The sequence below is a fragment of the Eumetopias jubatus genome, unplaced genomic scaffold (genome assembly GCF_037043125.1).
Source record: "Eumetopias jubatus isolate StellerSeaLion01/CBP00866 unplaced genomic scaffold, mEumJub1_p1.0 scaffold_119, whole genome shotgun sequence".
Classification (NCBI taxonomy): domain Eukaryota; kingdom Metazoa; phylum Chordata; class Mammalia; order Carnivora; family Otariidae; genus Eumetopias; species Eumetopias jubatus.
In genome coordinates this window covers 22,473-41,329 of record NW_028274925.1, presented here as the reverse complement: position 1 = coordinate 41,329, position 18,857 = coordinate 22,473, and the positions used below count along the sequence as shown (strand labels likewise).

Genomic DNA, 18,857 nt, shown 5'->3' with positions numbered 1-18,857 from the left:
ACTGAACTAGAAGACTTTGCTGAAAGAAATCAAAGAAATGCAAAGACAAACAAATGGAAAGACATCCTCTGTTCATGGATCAGAAGAATTTATATTGTTAAAATGTCCTTCCTGAGGAAAAAAGAACAAAGCCATAGTTACCACACTTCCTGACTTCAAACTATACTACAAAGCTTCAGGAATAAAAACAGTATGTTACTGAGAGGAGGAGCAAGATGGCAGAGCAGTAGGAGACCTAAATTTCATCTAGTCACAGGCATTCAGCTAGATGGGGATCAAACCATTCTGAACACCTACAAACTCAACAGGAGACCAAAGAGAAGAATAGCAACAACTCTCTGAATAGAAAAGCGACCACTTTCTGGAAGGTAGGATGTGCAGAGAAGTGAATCCGAGGTGATATTTGGGACGATAGATGGTAGGGGAGGGGGCATTCTTCAGGCACTACTAGCAAGTGATAGAGCAGTGGAGCACAAAATCGGAACTTTTAGAAGTCAGCTCTACTTAGGGATGTCGCTCCAGTGGCTCAGAGGAGGGTGGAGCCCTCGCTGGGACAGTGTGGTCTCAGGACCCTCGGGGTCACAGAAGGACCAGGGGTGCCTGAGGGCAGTAGAGCTCCCAGGTATTGGAGCAGGGAAGCTAGCTACAGAGACAGAGCCAAGGAGTGGGCTCTCAGCTAGGGGTTGCCATAAAATGTGATCCACAGCACAGTCGGGCCGCTGCTCCTCCAGCAGGGACCTAACAAGTGGCAGATGCGCGCAGACTCCCCTTCCTCCCCCAGGAGGAGAAGCGCAGGAGTACAATGCAGGAATCTGCTGGGTTTGGAGACACCACACGGGGTTGTGTGCCAGAGATAGAAATGCTACGCTGGTTCACAGGCCGGGTGAGCACAGAGTGAGGCCAGAGACTGGGGAGAGAGGAGTGATTGACTGCTTTTCTCTGGGGGCTCACTGAGGAGTGGGGCCCCAATTTCTCAGCTCCTCTGGGGTGGGGATTGGGAGGCCGCCATTTTCACTCTCATCCTCCAAAGCTGTACTGAGAGCTTGCAGGGAACAAAAGCTCCCGAGAGCAAACCCGAGTAGATTCCTTAGCCCGAACCGGCAAGGGCAGGGCAGTTCAGCCTCCAGCAAAGACATTTGGGAACCACGGCAACAGGTCCCTCCCCCAGAAGATCAGCAAGAACAGCCAGCCAAGACCAAGTTTACCGATCAATGAGAATGGCAGAACTCCAGCACTAGGGGAATACTGCACCTAGAATTCATGGCTTTTTTCCCATGATTCTTTAGTCTTTCAAAGTTAATTTTTTTAATTTTCTTTTTGAAATTTTCTTTTTCCCTTTTTCAATCAACATCTTATCAATTCCTTTTTAAAATAATCTTTTTCATTTTTCATTTTTGGGGTCATATTCTATTCCTTCATAGTAGTACCCTTATTTTTGTACATATATAAGCTTTTCTTTCTTTAAAATTTTGGGAGGCACTTTCTTCTGATCATAGTTGATCATATTCTGTTTTTCTTTGTTCATTTGTTTTTTATCTTTTCTTTTTCATTTTTTTTCTTTTTACTTTCTTTTCCTCTCTTTTCCCCCACTTTCAGGTCTCTTCTGATTTGTTTAATGTATATTTGTTTGGGATCATTGTTACTCTGTTAGCGTTTTGTTCTCTCATTCATCTATTCTTCTCTGGACAAAATGAGAAGGTGGAAAAAAATCACCCCAGAAAAAAGAACAAGAGGCATTTCCGACTACCAGGGACCTAATCAGTATGGACATTAGTAAGATGTTGGAACTAGAGTTCAGAATGACGATTTTAAAAATACTAGCTGGGCTTGAAAAAAGCATGGAAGTTATTAGAGAAACCCTTCTGGAGAAATAAAAGAACTAAAATCTATCTAGGTCAAAATCAAAAAGGCTATTAATGAGGTGCAATAAAAAATGGAATCTCTAACTGCTAGGATAAATGAGGCAGAAGAGAGAATTAGTAATATAGAAGACCAAATGATGGAAAATAAAAAAGCCCAGAAAAGGAGAGATAAACAACTACTGTATCAGGAGGGCAGAATTTGAGAGATAATTGATACCATAAGATGAAACAATATTAGAATAACTGGGATCCCAGAAGAAGAAGAAGAGAGGGGCAGAAGGTATATTGCAGCAAATTATAGCAGAGAACTTCCCTAATTTGGAGAAAGAAAATGCATCAAAATCCAGGAGGCAGGGAGAACCCCCCTCAAAATCAATAAAAATGGGTCAACACCCCGACCCATTTTTTTAAAGATTTTATTTATTTATTCGACAGAGACAGAGACGGTGAGAGCAGGGACACAAGCAGGGGGAGTGGGAGAAGGAGAAGCAGGCCTCCCGCTGAGCAGGGAGCCCGATTTGGGACTCAATCCCAGGACTGTGGGATCATGACCTCAGCCGAAGGCAGCCTCTTAATGACTGACCCACCCAGGCGCCCCAACCCATTTTTAATAGTAAAACTTACGAGTCTCAGAGACAAAGAGAAAATCCTGAAAGCAGCCTGGGAGAAGAGATCTGTAGCCTACAATGATAGAAGTAGTAGACTGGCAACAGTCCTATCCACAGAGACGTGGCAGGACATAAAGGACTGGCATGATATTTTCAGAGCACTAAAGGAGAAAATTATGCAGCCAAGAATACTGTATCCAGCTAGGTTGTCACTGAAAATACAAGGAGAGATAAAAAGCTTCCAGGACAAACAAAACTAAAAGAAATTACAAACAACAAACCAGTCCTACAAGAAATATTGAAAGAGGTCCTCTAAGCAAAGAGAGAGCCTAAAAGTAACATGGACCAGGAAGGAACAGAGACAATATACTGTAAGAGTCACATTACAGGAAATACAATGGCACAAAATTCATATCTTTCAATAGTTACCCTGAATGTAAATGGGCTAAATCCCCCAATCAAAGGACACAGGCTATCAAATTGGATAAAAAAACAAGACCCATCGATATATTTTCTGCAAGAGAGTCATTATAGACCCAAAGACACCCCCAGATTGAAAGTGAGGGGGTGGAAAACCATTTACCATGCTAATGGACACCGAAAGAAAGCTGGGGTGGCAATCCTTATATCAGACAAATTAGATTTTAAAACAAAGACTCTAATAAGAGATGAGGAAGGACACAGTATCCTACTTAAAAGGTCTATCCAACAAGAAGATCTAACAATTGTAAATATCTATGCCCCGAACATGGGAGCAGCCAATTATATAAGGCAATTAAAAACAAACGCAAAGAAAAACATTGACAACAATACAATAATAATGGGGGACTTTAACACCCCCTTCACTGAAATGGAGAGATCATCTAAGCAAAAGATCACCAAGGAAATAAAGACTTTAAATGACACACTGGACCAAATGGACTTCACAGATGTATTCAGAACATTCCATCCCAAAACAACAGAATACACATTCTTCTCTAGTGCCCATGGAACATGCTGCAGAATAGATCACATCCTAGGTCACAAATCAGGTCTCAACCAGTACCAAAAGACTGGGATCATTCCCTGCATATTTTCAGACCACAATGCTTTGAAACCAGAACTCAATCACAAGAGGATAGTTGGAAGGAACTCAAATACATGGAGGCTAAAGAGCATCCTACTAAAGAATGAAAGGGTCAACGGAAATTAAAGAAGAATTAATGGAAATAAATGAAAATGAAAACACAACTATTCAATATCGTTGGGATGCAACAAAGGCAGTCCTAAGAGGAAAGTATATGGCAATACAAGCCTTTCTCAAGAAACAAGAAAGGTCTCAAATACACAATCTAACCCTACACCTAAAGCAGCTGGAGAAAGAATAGCAAATAAAGCCTAAAACCAACAGGAGAAGAAAAATGATAAAGATCAGAGCAGAAATCAATGAAATAGAAACCAAAAGAACACTAGAACAGATCAATGAAACTAGGAGCTGGTTCTTTGAAAGAATTAACAAGATTGATAAACCCCTGCCAGACTTAGCAAAAAGAAAAGAGAAATAACCCAAATAAATAAAATCATGAATGAAAGAGGAGAGATCACAACCAAAACCAAAGAAATACAAACAATTAGAAGAACATTTTATGGGAGGCGGAGCAAGATGGCGGAGGACTAGGAGAACTAGATTTCTTCTGGTCTCAGGAATTCAACTGAATAAGGATCAAACCATTCTGAACACCTACGAACTCAACAGGAGATCGAAGAGGAGAGTAGCAACAACTCTCTGAACAGAGAAGCGACCACTTTCTGGAAGGTAGGACGTGCGGAGAAGTGAATCGGAGGCAATATTCCGGAGGATAGATGGCGAGGGAGGGGCCTCCGCCGGCCGCTTCTGGCAAGGGATAGAGCCGCGGAGCACAAAATCGGACCTTTTAGAAGTCGGCTCCGCGGAGGGACGTCGCTCCAGTGGCTAAGCGGGGGGTGGAATCCTCCCAGGACAGTGTGGTCTCAGGACCCTTGGGGTCACAGAAAGACAGGGGGTGCCTGAGTGTGGCAGAGCTCCCAGGTATCTGAGCGGGGAAGCCGGCTGCAGAGACGGAGCCGAGGCACGGGCTCTCAGCTCGGGGTTGCCATAAACTGTGATCAGCGGCCCAGTCGGGCCACTGCTCCTGCAGCAGGGACCCAACAAGCGGCAGAGCCAGGGAGACTCCCCATCCTACCCTGGGAGGAGTGGTGCGGGAGCGCACCACAGGGATCTGCTGGGTTTGGAGACTCCACACGGGGTCAGATGCCAGAGATAGCAACACTCGGTCACAGGTCGGGTGAGCACGGAGTGCGGCTGGAGACCGGGGACACGGAAGTGACTGCTTTTCTCTGGGGGCACACTGAGGAGCGGGGCCCCGAGTTCTCAGCTCCTCCGGGTGGAGATTGGGAGGCCAGCATTTCTGCCCTGGTCCTCCAAAGCTGTACCGAGAGCTTGCAGGGAACAAAAGCTCCTGAGAGCAAACCCGAGCAGCTTGCTTAGCCCGGACCGACAAGGGCGGGGCAATTCAGCCTCCGGCAAAGACTTTTGGAAACCACAGCAACAGGCCCCTCCCCAGAAGATCAGCACGAACAGCCAGCAAGCCAAGACCAAGTTTACCAATCAAGGAAAATGGGAGAACTCCAGCGCTAGGGGAATACTGCACATAGAATTCATGGCTTTTTTTTACCATGATTCATTAATTCATCAAAGTTAATTTTTGTTAACTGTTTTTTTTATTTTTCTTTTTTCCCTTTTTCAACCAACATCTTATCAAACCCTTTTTAAAAAAAATTATTTTTCATTTTTAGAGTCATATTTTATCCCTTCATGGTAGTTACCCTTATTTTTGGCATATATATATAGGTTGTTCTCTCTTTAAAATTTTGAGATACAGTTTCTTCTAACAGATCAAAATATACCCTAAATCACTAGTGTATGGCTTTGTTCTAGTCTCCTGCCTGATCACATTCTCTCCCTTTTTCCTTTTTTTTTTTTCTTAAATCTTCTTTCTTTTTTCAAACATCTTCTTATCTTATCAAGTCCTTTTATAAAATCTTTTATAATTTTCATCTTTACAGTCATCTTCTATCCCTTCATTGTATCAACCCTTATTTTGTACATATATGTCTTTCTTCATTTAAAATTTTAGGAGGCACTTTTTTGAACAGACCAAAATACGCACAAAATCTAGTATGTGGCACTAATCTATGCACTAGCCTGATCATATTTGATCATATTCTGCTTTTTTTGTATTGTCCTGTTTTTGTTGTTATCTTTTTTTTTCTTTCTTTTTTCTTTCTTTCCCTTTCTTTTCCCCTGGTTTCAGGTCTTTTCTGATTTGTATACAGTATATTTGCTGGGGACGTTGTAAACCTGTTAGCATTTTGTTCTCTCATTCATCTATTCTCCTCTGGACAAAATGACAAGACGAAAAAAATCACCTCAGCAAAAAGAACAAGAGGTAGTACCGTCAGCCAGGGACCTACTCAATACGGACATTAGTACAATGTCAGACCTAGAGTTCAGAATCATGACTTTAAAGATACTAGCTGGGCTTGAAAAAAGCGTGGAAGTTATTAGAGAAACCCTTTCTGGAGAAATAAAAGAACTAAAACCTAACCAAGTCGAAATCAAAAAGGCTATTGATGAGGTGCAATCAAAAATGGGGGCACTAACTGCTAGGATAAATGAGACAGAAGAGAGAATCAGTGATATAGAAGACAAAATGATGGAAAATGAAGAGGCTGAGAAAAAGAGAGAGAAAGAACTACAGGAGCACGAGGGCAGAATTCGAGAGATAAATGATTCGATAAGACAAAACAACATTAGAATAATTGGGATCCCAGAAGAAGAAGAGAGAGAAAGAGGGGCAGAAGGTATATTGGAGCAAATAATAGCAGAGAACTTCTCTAATGTGAGGAAGGAAACAGGCATCAAAATCCAGGAGGCACAGAGAACCCCTCTCAAAATCAATAAAAATAGGTCAACACCCCGACATCTAATAGTAAAACTTACGAGTCTCAGAGACAAAGAGAAAATCCTGAAAGCAGCTCGGGAGAAGAGATATGTAACCTACAATTGTAGAAACATTAGATTGGCAACAGACCTATCCACAGAGACCTGGCAGGCGAGAAAGGACAGGCAAGATATCGTCAGAGCACTAAAAGAGAAAAATATGCAGCCAAGAATACTATATCCAGCTAGGCTGTCATTGAAAATAGAAGGAGAGATAAAAAGATTCCAGAACAAACAAAAACTAAAGGAATTTGCAAATATGAAACCAGCCCTCCAAGACATATTGAAAGGGGGGGCGCCTGGGTGGCTCAGTTGGTTAAGAGACTGCTTCGGCTCAGGTCATGATCTTGGAGTCCCGGGATCGAGTCCCGCATCAGACTCCCTGCTCAGTGGGGAGTCTGCTTCTCCCTCTGACCCTCTTCCCTCTCGTGCTCTCTATCTGTCACTCTCTCTCTCTCAAATAAATAAATAAAATCTTTAAAAAAAAAAGAAATATTGAAAAGGGTCCTCTAAGCAAAGAGAGAGCCTAAAAGCAGCAAAGATCAGAAAGGAACACAGACAAATAAAGCTAACAGTCACTTTACAGGCAATACAATGACACTAAATTCATACCTTTCAATAGTTACCCTGAATGTAAATGGGCTCAATGCCCCAATCAAAAGACACAGGCTATCAGATTGGATTAAAAAACAAGACCCATCCATATGCTGTCTGCAAGAGACTCATTTTAGACGCAAAGACACCCCCAGATTGAAAGTGAGGGGTTGGAAAACCATTTACCATGCTAACGGACATCAAAAGAAAGCTGGGGTGGCAATCCTTATATCAGACAAACTAGATTTTAAAACAAAGACTGTAATAAGAGATGAGGAAGGACACTATATCCTACTTAAAGGGTCTATCCAACAAGAAGATCTAAAAATTGTAAATATCTATGCCCCGAACATGGGAGCAGCCAATTATATAAGGCAATTAATAACAAAAGCAAAGAAACACATTGACAACAATACAACAATAGTGGGGGACTTTAACATCCCCCTGACTAAAATGGACAGATCCTCTAAGCAAAAGATGAACAAGGAAATAAAGACTTTAAATGACACACTGGACCAAATGGACTTCACAGACATATTCAAAACATTCCATCCCAAAGCAACGGAATACACATTCTTCTCTAGTGCCCATGGAACATTCTCCAGAATTGATCACATCCTAGGTCACAAATCAGGTCTCAACCGGTACCAAAAGATTGGGATCATTCCCTGCATATTTTCAGACCACAATGCTTTGAAACTAGAACTCAATCACAAGAGGAAAGTCGGAAAGAACTCAAATACATGGAGGCTAAAGAGCATCCTACTAAAGAATGAATGGGTCAACCAGGAAATTAAAGAAGAATTAAAAAAATTCATGGAAACCAATGAAAATGAAAACACAACTGTTCAAAATCTTTGGGTCACATCAAAGGCAGTCCTGAGAGGAAAGTATATAGCAATACAAGCCTTTCTCAAGAAACAAGAAAGGTCTCAAATACACAACCTAACCCTACACCTAAAGGAGCTGGAGAAAGAACAGCAAATAAAGCCTAAACCCAGCAGGAGAAGAGAAATCATAAAGATCAGAGCAGAAATCAATGAACTAGAAACCAAAAGAACACTAGAACAGATCAACGATACTAGGAACTGATTCTTTGAGAGAATTAACAAGATTGATAGACTCCTGGCCAGATTATCAAAAAGAAAAGAGAAATGACCCAAATCAACAAAATCATGAATGAAAGAGGAGAGATCACAACCAACACCAAAGAAATAGAAACAATTATAAGAACATATGATGAGCAACTCTATGCCAGCAAATTAGATAACCTGGAAGAAATGGGTGCATTCCTAGAGATGTATCAACTACCAAAATTGAACCAGGAAGAAATAGAAAACCTGAACAGACCTATAACCACTAAGGAAATTGAAGCAGTCATCAAAAATCTCCCAAGAAACAAAAGCCCAGGGCCAGATGGCTTCCCAGGGGAATTCTATCAGACATTTCAAGAAGAACTAATACCTATTCTCCTGAAACTGTTCCAAAAAATAGAAATGGAAGGAAAACTTCCAAACTCATTTTATGAGGCCACCATTACCTTGACCCAAACCAGACAAAGACCCCATCAAAAAGGAGAATTACAGGCCAATATCCTTGATGAACATGGATGCAAAATTTCTCACCAAAATACTAGCCAATAGGATCCAACAGTACATTAAAAGGATTATTCACCACGACCAAGTGGGATTTATCCCTGGGCTGCAAGGCTGGTTCAACATCCGCAAATCAATCAACGTGATTCAATACATTAACAAAAGAAAGGACAAGAAATATATGATCCATTCAATAGATGCAGAAAAAGCATTTGACAAAGTACAGCATCCTTTCTTGATCAAAACTCTTCAGAGTATAGGGTTAGAGGGTACATACCTCAATATCACAAAAGCCTTTTCTGAAAAACCTACAGCCAATATCATTCGCAATGGGGAAAGTCTGAGAGCTTTTCCCCTAAGGTCAGGAACGCGGCAGTGATGTCCACTTTCACCACTGCTATTCAACATAGTATTAGAAGTCCTAGCCACGGCAATCAGACAACAAAAAGAAATCAAAGGCATCCAAATCGGAAAGAGGAAGTCAAACTCTCACTCTTTGCAGATGATATGATACTGTATGTGGAAAACCCAAAAGACTCCACCCCAAAACTGCTAGAACTCATACAGGAATTCAGTAAAGTAGCAGGATATAAAATCAATGCACAGAATTCAGTGGCATTCCTACACACCAACAACAAGACAGAAGAGAGACAAATCAATGAGTCGATCCCATTCACAATTGCACCCAAAACCATAAGATACCTAGGAATAAATTTAACCAAAGAGGCAAAGGATCTGTACTCAGAAAACTATAAAATACTCAGGAAAGAAATTGAAGAAGACACAAAGAAATGGAAAAAGGTTCCATGCTCATGGATTGGGAGAACCAACATTGTGAAGATGTCAATGCTACCTAGAGCAATCTACACATTCAATGCAATCCCCATCAAAATACCATCCACTTTTTTCAAAGAAATGGAACAAATAATCCTAAAATTTGTATGGAACCAGAAGAGACCCCGAATAGCCAGAGGAATATTGAAACAGAAAAGCAAAGCTGGAGGCATCACAATTCCGGACTTCCAGCTCTATTACAAAGCTGTCATCATCAAGACAGTATGGTACTGGCACAAAAACAGACACATAGATCAATGGAACAGAATCGAGAGCCCAGAAATGGACCCTCAACTCTATAGTCAACTTATCTTTGATAAAGCAGGAAAGAATGTCCAATGGCAAAAAGACAGTCTCTTCAACAAATGGTGTTGGGAAAATTGGACAGCCACATGCAGAAGAATGAAACTGGACCATTTCCTTACACCACACACAAAAATAGACTCCAAATGGTTGAAAGACCTAAACGTGAGACAGGAGTCCATCCAAATCCTAAAGAAGAACACAGGTAGCAACCTCTTTGACCTCAGCCGCAGGAAATTCTTCCTAGAAACATCGCCAAAGGCACGGGAAGCCAGGGCAAAAATGAACTATTGTGATTTCATCAAGATAAAAACCTTTTGCACAGCAAAAGAAACAGTCCACAAAACCAAAAGACAACCGACAGGATGGGAGAAAATATTTGCAAATGACATCTCAGATAAAGGGCTAGTATCCAAAATCTATAAAGAACTTATGCAACTCAACCCCCAAAGAACAAATAATCTAATCATGAAATGGGCAGAAGACACGAACAGACATTTTTCCAAAGAAGACATCCAAATGGCCAACAGGCACATGAAAAAGTGCTCCACATTGCTCGGCATCAGGGAAATCCAAATCAAAAACTCAGTAAGATACCACTTCACACCAGTCAGAATGGCTAAAATTAACAAGTCAGGAAACGACAGATGCTGGCGGGGATGTGGAGAAAGGGGAACCTCCTACACTGTTGGTGGGAATGCAAGCGGGTGCAACCCCCCTGGAAAACAGTATGGAGGTTCCTCAAACAGTTGAAAATAGAGCTACCGTTCGATCCAGCAATTGCACTACTGGGTATTTACCCCAAAGATACAAATGTAGGGACCCGAAGGGGTACGTGCACCCCAATGTTTATAGCAGCAATGTCCACAATAGCCAAACTGTGGAAAGAGCCAAGATGTCCATCGACAGATGAATGGATAGAGAAGAGGTGGTATATATACACAATGGAATATTATGCAGCCATCAAAAGGAATGAGATCTTGCCAATTGCAATGATGTGGATGGAATGGGAGGGTGTTATGCTGAGTGAAATAAGTCAATCAGAGAAAGACATGTATCATATGACCTCAGTGACATGAGGAATTCTTAATCTCAGGAAACAAACTCAGTGTTGCTGGAGTGGTCGGGGGTGGGAGGGATGGGGTGGCTGGGTGATGGACATTGGGGAAGATATGTACTACGGTGAGCGCTGTGAATTGTGTAAGACTGTTGAATCACAGATCTGTACTTCTGAAACAAATAATGCAATATATGTTAAGAAAAAAAAGAGGAATAAGATAGCAGGAGAGGAAGAATGAAGGGGAGTAAGTCTGAGGGGGAGACGAACCATGAGAGATGATGGACTCTGAAAAACAAACTGAGGGTTCTAGAGGGGAGGGGGGTGGGGGATGGGAAAAAATGAAAATGAAAGCCAATATCACTCAAGAACATAGATGCCAAAATCCTCAACAAATTATAAGGAAACTGAATTCAACAATACATCGGGAGAATCACACAACACAATCAAGTGGGGTTTATTCCAGGGATGCCAGGATGTTTGCACATGTGCACATTAAACATCAGGATACACCATCTTAAAATAATAAAAGATAAAAATCATATGATTGTAACAATAGATGCAGAAAGAACACTTGACAAGATTCGATATGCATGTATGATAAAAAGTATAAACCATCTGGGTATATGGGGAACATAGACCATATTTGAAAAGCTCACAGCTAAATTCATACTCAAGGGTGAAAAGCTGAAAACTTTTCCACTAAGATCAAGAACAAGACAAAGATTTCCACTCTCCTCACTTTCATTCAACATAGTATTGAAAGCCCTAGTCAAAGCATTTAGACCAAAAAAAAGAAAGAAAGATAAAGAAACAAAGAGAGAGAGAGAGAGAGAGAAGAAAGAAAAGAAAGAAAGAAAGAAAGAAAGAAAGAAAGAAAGAAAGAAAGAAAGAAAGAAAGAAAGAAAGAAAAAGAAAGAATGAAAGATAGAAAAGAAAGAAAAGAAAAGATGAAATCCAAATAGGAAAACTGTCACTATTTGCAAATGACATACTATATATAGAAATCCCTAAAGATTCCACCAAAAAACTGTTAGAATAAATAAATTCAGTAAAGCTGCAAGACACAAAGTCAATATACAGAGACCTGGTGCATTTCGTTTTTTTAAGATTTTATTTATTTATTTGACAGAGATAGAGAAACAGCACAAGCAGTGTGAGCAGCAGAAGGGGACGGAGAAGGCGACACCCCACTGAGGAGGGAGCCCAATGAGGTTCTCGATGCCAGGACCCTGGGATTGTGACCTGAGCCAAAGACAGATGCTTAAACTGACTAAGCTACCAGGTGTCCCAACTTGTTGCATTTCTGTATAGTGATGACAAACTTCCACAAAGAGAAAATAAGAAAACAATGCCATTTACAGTTGTATCAAGAAAAAAAAATCTAGGAATAAAAGTAAGAAATGAATCAACCCGCAGTTCTGAGGCATGCAGAATAAATCCAGGCTTGCAGAACAGTGAAAAAGGAGTGGGAAGCTGCTTGGCTCCTGAAAGCCATTACCTTTATAGGTCTTACTACACTTTCAGACGATGACACATCATCCAACGTTCAAAGGCTCTGTTATAAAGCCAAATATCCAATCCGGGAAGCTCTCTTAAAAAGTTTAAATATGTGTGATAAAGGCCTTATGACCACTGTTGTTTATGTCTACACCATGCAGCTGTGTGATGCGGTTAAAGCACTGAAGGCCCCAGGCTGTACCATCCCAGTGGCTTCCGTGCCCACTGGCTTTCCAGCTGGACAGACTCATTTATTTATTTATTTATTTATTTGAGAGAGAGAATGAGAGATAGCACGAGAGGGAAGAGGGTCAGAGCGAGAAGCAGACTCCCTGCTGAGCAGGGAGCCCGATGTGGGACTCGATCCTGGGACTCCAGGATCATGACCTGAGCCGAAGGCAGTCGCCCAACCAACTGAGCCACCCAGGCGCCCTGGACAGACTCATTTAAAAACACGATTGGAAGAGATCAGATTGGCTGTGGAAAATGGAGTTATGGAAATCGATGTGGTGATTAATAGGACCTTGGTGCTGACCGGCCAGTGGGAAGCCCTGTGTGATGAGATTCGTCAGTTTTGCAAGGCCTGTGGGGGGCTCATCTCAAAACCATCTTAGCTACAGGAGAACGTGGATCTCTTACTCATGTCTATAAAGCCAGTATGATCGCAATGATGGCAGGATCAGACTTTATTAAGACCTCTACTGGAAAAGAAACGGTAAATGCCACTTTCCCAGTAGCTATAGTAATGCTATGGGCCATTAGAGATTTCTTTTGGAAAACTGGAAACAAGGTAGGTTTAAACCAGCAGGAGGCATCCGCAGTGCCAAGGATTCCCTTGCTTGTCTCTCTCGTGTGAAGGAAGAGCTGGGAGATGAATGGCTGACGCCAGAACTGTTCCGAATAGGTGCCAGTACTCTGGTTACGGACATCGAGAGGCAGATTTACCATCACGTTTCAGGAAGATAGGTGGCCTATCATGATCTTCTGATGTCTTAAATCTGTGACCAGTTCCGGAAAAGTGCTTTACAGCAACATGTAAAATGTGTTTTTCTACGTAATCGCTAAAATTGTTTAATTAAAACATGACGGAATGAATAGATAACTGACTTTTTTCCCGCCTTAAAACTTTCACTGAATTTAATTCAAAGAATAAAAGAAAAAATCAACGAATCCATACATGGAATTCTTTTCAGGTGCCTCTGAGTGGTCCTAATTACTTGAAGATCTGTTTTGTTAATTTTGTGAAGATTTTCTCCTAAAAATTCTGAATAAAATATTAATCATAGCTTTGACAGCATTAAATACTAAGGGGGGGGGGGACGTTAAACTGCCCAAGAAACGTGTCTTTAGTGAAAGAAAACGTAGCATCCCTGAGCTGCCGGCCATACTCTGACGAATTCAGGAGTCACTGACTTGGCACTAACTTCCTGCCATGAAAATCTGTCTTTAATTTTTGCAACAGATATGCTCTCTTATTAATTGTTTTGTTAATGAAACTCTTGTCAGTACATGATACTAGGCTATTGCATTTTTTAAATAAAAAAATCTCTGTAGTTTATTTTTTTGGAAAAATAAAATTGTATGGTGCTGGCCTAGAAACAGACACACAGGTCAATGGAATAGAATAGAAAGCTCGGAAAATGATAGTCATAGCACTTTTGGCAAAGTTTACTCATTAGAGTCAGTACATTAAAGGTTTATTTAAACTTAGCTCTGATATTATTAACTCTGAATGGGAATTAATATTTATTAATATTAATTAATCAGCTGTTTCAACAGCTGATTCCAATAAATGCTTCTGTTTAAACATGTTTTATATAAATATATATTATAAAATAAGGATGATTTAGAATGCACATTTTTAAGAAAACTTAAAATCACTTTAATAAAACTATCATGGAGAAGGAAATATAGATATCCATCATCACAACTGATAGCATCACAAAAGATGACAATCACACACAATCCGTATTTGATGGAAGGATATAACATGACTTGAGAAGTTCTGCCCAAATGTTTAACCTGTTGGGAGCTATAGATCCAGCTACTCATTTAAAAATCACATGTCAGAGAAGTGTCCTAACAAATAGTATGACATGTAATCAATGAAGTCCACACTGCGTATATTCTTACGGGAAAAATATTTTCTCAAAGGAAAACGCTAAGACAAAAGCGGAGGAAGGAGGAAGAGGAGGGAGAAGGAGAAGCAGAAGCAGAAGCAGAAGAAAGCTGAGAAACTAACCCACACAAGCTATGGTCTTAACTGACGACACAGCAGCAGACAATATGCAGTGCGGAAAGGACTGACTCTTCAGTGAACTGCACTGGAAAACCACACGCTACATGCAGAAGAATGGAACTGCATCACTTTCTTACACAAAAATTTAAATGGATGAATGACTTGAACATAAGACCTGAATCCATAAACCTCTGAGAAGAAAGCACAGGTAGTACGTTTCTGGACATGGTTTTGGCAAAGAGTATTTTAGATCGGACACTAAAAGCAAAGGCAACAAATGCAAAAATAAACAAGTAGAACGACATGAAATTGAAATCTTCTGCACAGCAAAAAAAAAAAAAAATACTAATAAAAAACTTAAAAGGTGGACTACCCAATGAGAAAAAATAACTGCAAATCATATGTGTGAGAAGAGGCTAATATCCAAAATACCCAAAACACTCATACAAATCAAAACAAACACCAAAAACCTGTATAAAAAATGGGGAGAATATGTGAACGGATACGCTCCAAAGATGGCACCAAGGTGACCAACAGACACAGAAAACGTTGTTCAACATCACAAATCATCGTCAGGGAAACATAAGTCAAACCTGTAATCCGCTATCACCTCACAACTGTTGGGACGGCAATGGTCCCAGAGACAGACACCAGGTGTGGTCAAAGGTGTGTAGACAAGGGGACCCTGTGCACTGTTGGTGGGAATGTACATTGGTACAACCACTGTGACAAACAGTATAGAGGTTCCTGAAAAAATGAACACAACTACCACATGACCCAGGAATTACTCTACTGAGTATTTATCTAGAGAACACAAAAACACTACCTCAAGAAGATAGATGCACTCCATTGTTCACTGCAGCATTATTCACAATAACCAGACATAGAAACAGAGACCTTGGGAGCATTATGCTAAGTAACTCAGACACAGAAAGACAAATACCAGATGTTCATGGACGTTCCACATGGAAAAATATACTGAACGCATAGATACTGAGAACAGACTGGTGGTTGCCAGATTCGGGGATGGGGGGCACGGAAGGTGGTCAGAGGCACAATGTTCGAGTGATAAAATCTGTAAGTCATGGAACATTCTGTGCAGCATGGAGACTAAAGCTAACCCAGCAGGATGGGGTACAGTTTCCCCCACTATTTGAAAGTACATTGATCTTAGGAAACCTTTCACAGCAGAAATGGTGTAAACCAAGGGAGGAATTACCATTCATTTATACAGAAAAAATAGTGAGCAAGCTCAGACTCCAAAAATGACTTCTCTTTGGCTTTCCTTAGGCCTCAGGACACAAATTCCTAATGGATGGAGATAAAGCACAGCTGATGCTCACAGACACAATTCAAAGCGCTGGGGGCTGGACATGGTGAGCGGTTCCCAGGAAGGAGCTGGTTGTGGTGTTCGCCGCCTCTACAGTGGCTCCCAGCAAAACAGATGCTGAACGCGATGCTCAGTTTTTGACTTTTTTCATAAGAGGGAAATCCTCTTCAGGTTTCTTCCTGTTACTGAAGCCAGGCAATGACGTAGATCTTTCAAAGAAAGCCAGTGTCTCACCGTGAACTTTTAAAAAGTGGGGAACACTTGTACTTGAAATTTGCTGAGGGAGTAGATGTTAACTGTTCTCCCGGACACACACATCAGCAGATACACCGAGAAAGGCACCTTCCCGAGCGTGCGGAACACAGACAACCTCCTACCCCCAGAAACCTCCTCCTTCCCTTCACTCAGGACAACCAATCAAAGCTGGGTGTTACACCAATTCCTCCTTTCTCCCATTCCCAGTATCTAACCCATCAGCAAATCCAGTGAGCTCCATCTTCAACGCAACCAGAACATGACTGACCACTTCTTCCAAGGCCACCTGTCTGGTCCACACTGGAGCCCATCTCTTACCTGAGTTCCTGGAAAACCTTCATCATGTCCCTCCCTTGCCCATCCTCAACCCTCTGTCATCTGTTCTCAACACTCTAGTCAGGATGGCCCAGTGAAAAAGGGTCCCATGGGGTCACAACCCTGCAATGGCTTTCTGTCTCCCTCTGTCAGCTCCCTGAGGTCATGTCCTAAGCTGTCTCCTGTGGCCACAGTGTCTTCTTGCTGCTCCTGGACATACCCGGTGTGCTCCTGCCCCAGGGCCTTTGCACATGTTTTCCCTTCCCTTTAGAATGCTCTTGATGTGATATCACTCACATTCTTTAGATCTTGACTCAAGGATCACCTTCCTTGTGAGGGCCCACTAGCGCCTATGTGAATAGCAAGTACCACCCCCACCTCCCCTTCAGCACCCCTGCCCTGTCTCATGCTCTGTATTTCCATAGCAGTTATCACAGTCACCAGTCCATCTCAGCAGGGCAGAACCAGAGGCCTACACTGATGGTTTCACCACTGACTCCCTCCTATTTCCTGTTCCAAAGCCCTGGGGAAAAGGTGCCCCAGGGCTCTTGCACAACCAGAATGCGCAGGACCAGGGGGTCCACCTACTGTACCCTGAACACCATCAGGAAAATGAGCCACACGAGGACTCCACCTGCACATGAGACCTGAAACCAGACACCTTCCTCAGTTACAGGTGAGCACACACACTTCCTCCCCTTGCCTGAGGTGCTCATCTGAGAAAGCTGAACAGAGACCCATCCCAGGGTCCAAATCTCCCTCTGGCCAAGGTCCTGGGAAACAGACTTCTCTCCTCCCTGCACCAACCACCTGCGATTAAAGTCCAGAATCCTCCCGTCGTCAGGCAGAGTGGTGAACCTGTCCCTCTTTCCTGTGACGTCATCACAAACCAGGCTTTGCTGCACAGATTTCAGGAAGGAGCCTGCAGCAGGGTCAGCGGACTGCACAGGTTCAGCCTCAGTCTCACACATCCGGTTCCACTTGGAAATAGACCTTCATGGAGACTGGTGTCCTGTGTGGCCTCAGTTCCAAACAGAGGAGTTAAGATTTCAGTTCCACATAAAAAGTGACCTCTTGCACACAGCACAGGAATGTGGAGAGGATTTCTCAGGCTTGTGGCTCTGGAAGAAGTGCTTCTGCCAGCTGAATTCACCGACACGAGGCAGGGGACATCTGCTGTGCCTCCTCTGAGGAAGCAGGGGGCACACTGGGCAAGAATCAATAATGCTGTGTGTGGGCTTCTTCCCACCCACCACCTGGCTGAGCCGAGGCCTCGAGAACGAAACAGGGAACAACGCTCTTATCACATCTGCAGCAGGAGGGCTGGCCAGGGAGTAGAACACGGTCTCTGTCCCTGTAGCAAGCTGGCCTGCCCATCATGACCGACGGTCCACCACCACGGCATCACAACCTCCCAGCTATCTGATCCGACTACCCTGCCAGGCTCAGACCTGCTGACACAGTGAGTCATAAGACCCAGCAACTTCTTTCCACTCCAGCTCAAGGCTTCTCACAGAGAAGCAAACTCCAGCCTCACAAATGTGCTCATCATTAGCTCTGGAGTTCCCTGGGTGGTGTCTACACTGGCCCACACAGGTGTCCCATCCAGACCACTCCACAAATGCCCTAGGGTTTCAAGCCACTTTCAAGCTGCCCTTAGAAAGGCAGGAACTGGCCTGATTAGGAACACCAGCCAGGTGATACCATGTGCTGGAAACTCGGACAATATCCTCGGTGAACACCGACACTTCCAAGTCCAAGCTACAAATCTTCACTCACTGGATGCTGAGCACCGTGTCAGCACCAATGCTGCTCTTTCAATTCACTTGTCTCCCATTCCGTAAAATCAGAAACCAAGCTCCAGTCACCACTCCATTTTCCCTTCAGAGAAATAAGGCAAATGACAGAATAAAACACTATGTATGCACAGCACACTTCTATCAAAATATAATCCCTTCATCTTTCTCATACAGGCAGCCCTACATTACCCATATTAATGAGAGATACCACAAGTTCAATCATTATATATATAGGAGACCTTGTGTTTTTCCTTTTGATATTCGTATCTCGAAGTCAATATCTATATTGCTTTCTTAAAATAATAATAATAATAATAATAATAATAATAATAATAATAATGTGGTCACATAAGGGTCTGGATCTCCATAGCCACACAACATGGCTCTGGTCCAGATAAGGATGAAGACACAACCTCTCAGCCCACGAAGCGAAGCCCTTTTCCTCAGGGATCCCAACACACCTCACGGGTGATGAGTTCCTTTGCTACATGGAGTTGTCCTAGTACAAAGGATGCAGGCACCCTCCAGGATTCCTTCCGTTTTCT

At 42.3% G+C, this 18,857-nt stretch overlaps 1 pseudogene; it reads left to right on the top strand.

Annotated features, from left to right (window-relative positions):
• Nucleotides 1–12,277: 12,277 nt before the first annotated feature.
• Nucleotides 12,278–13,370, top strand: LOC148161596 (deoxyribose-phosphate aldolase-like; annotated as a pseudogene).
• The last annotated feature ends 5,487 nt before the right edge of the window (nucleotides 13,371–18,857 follow it).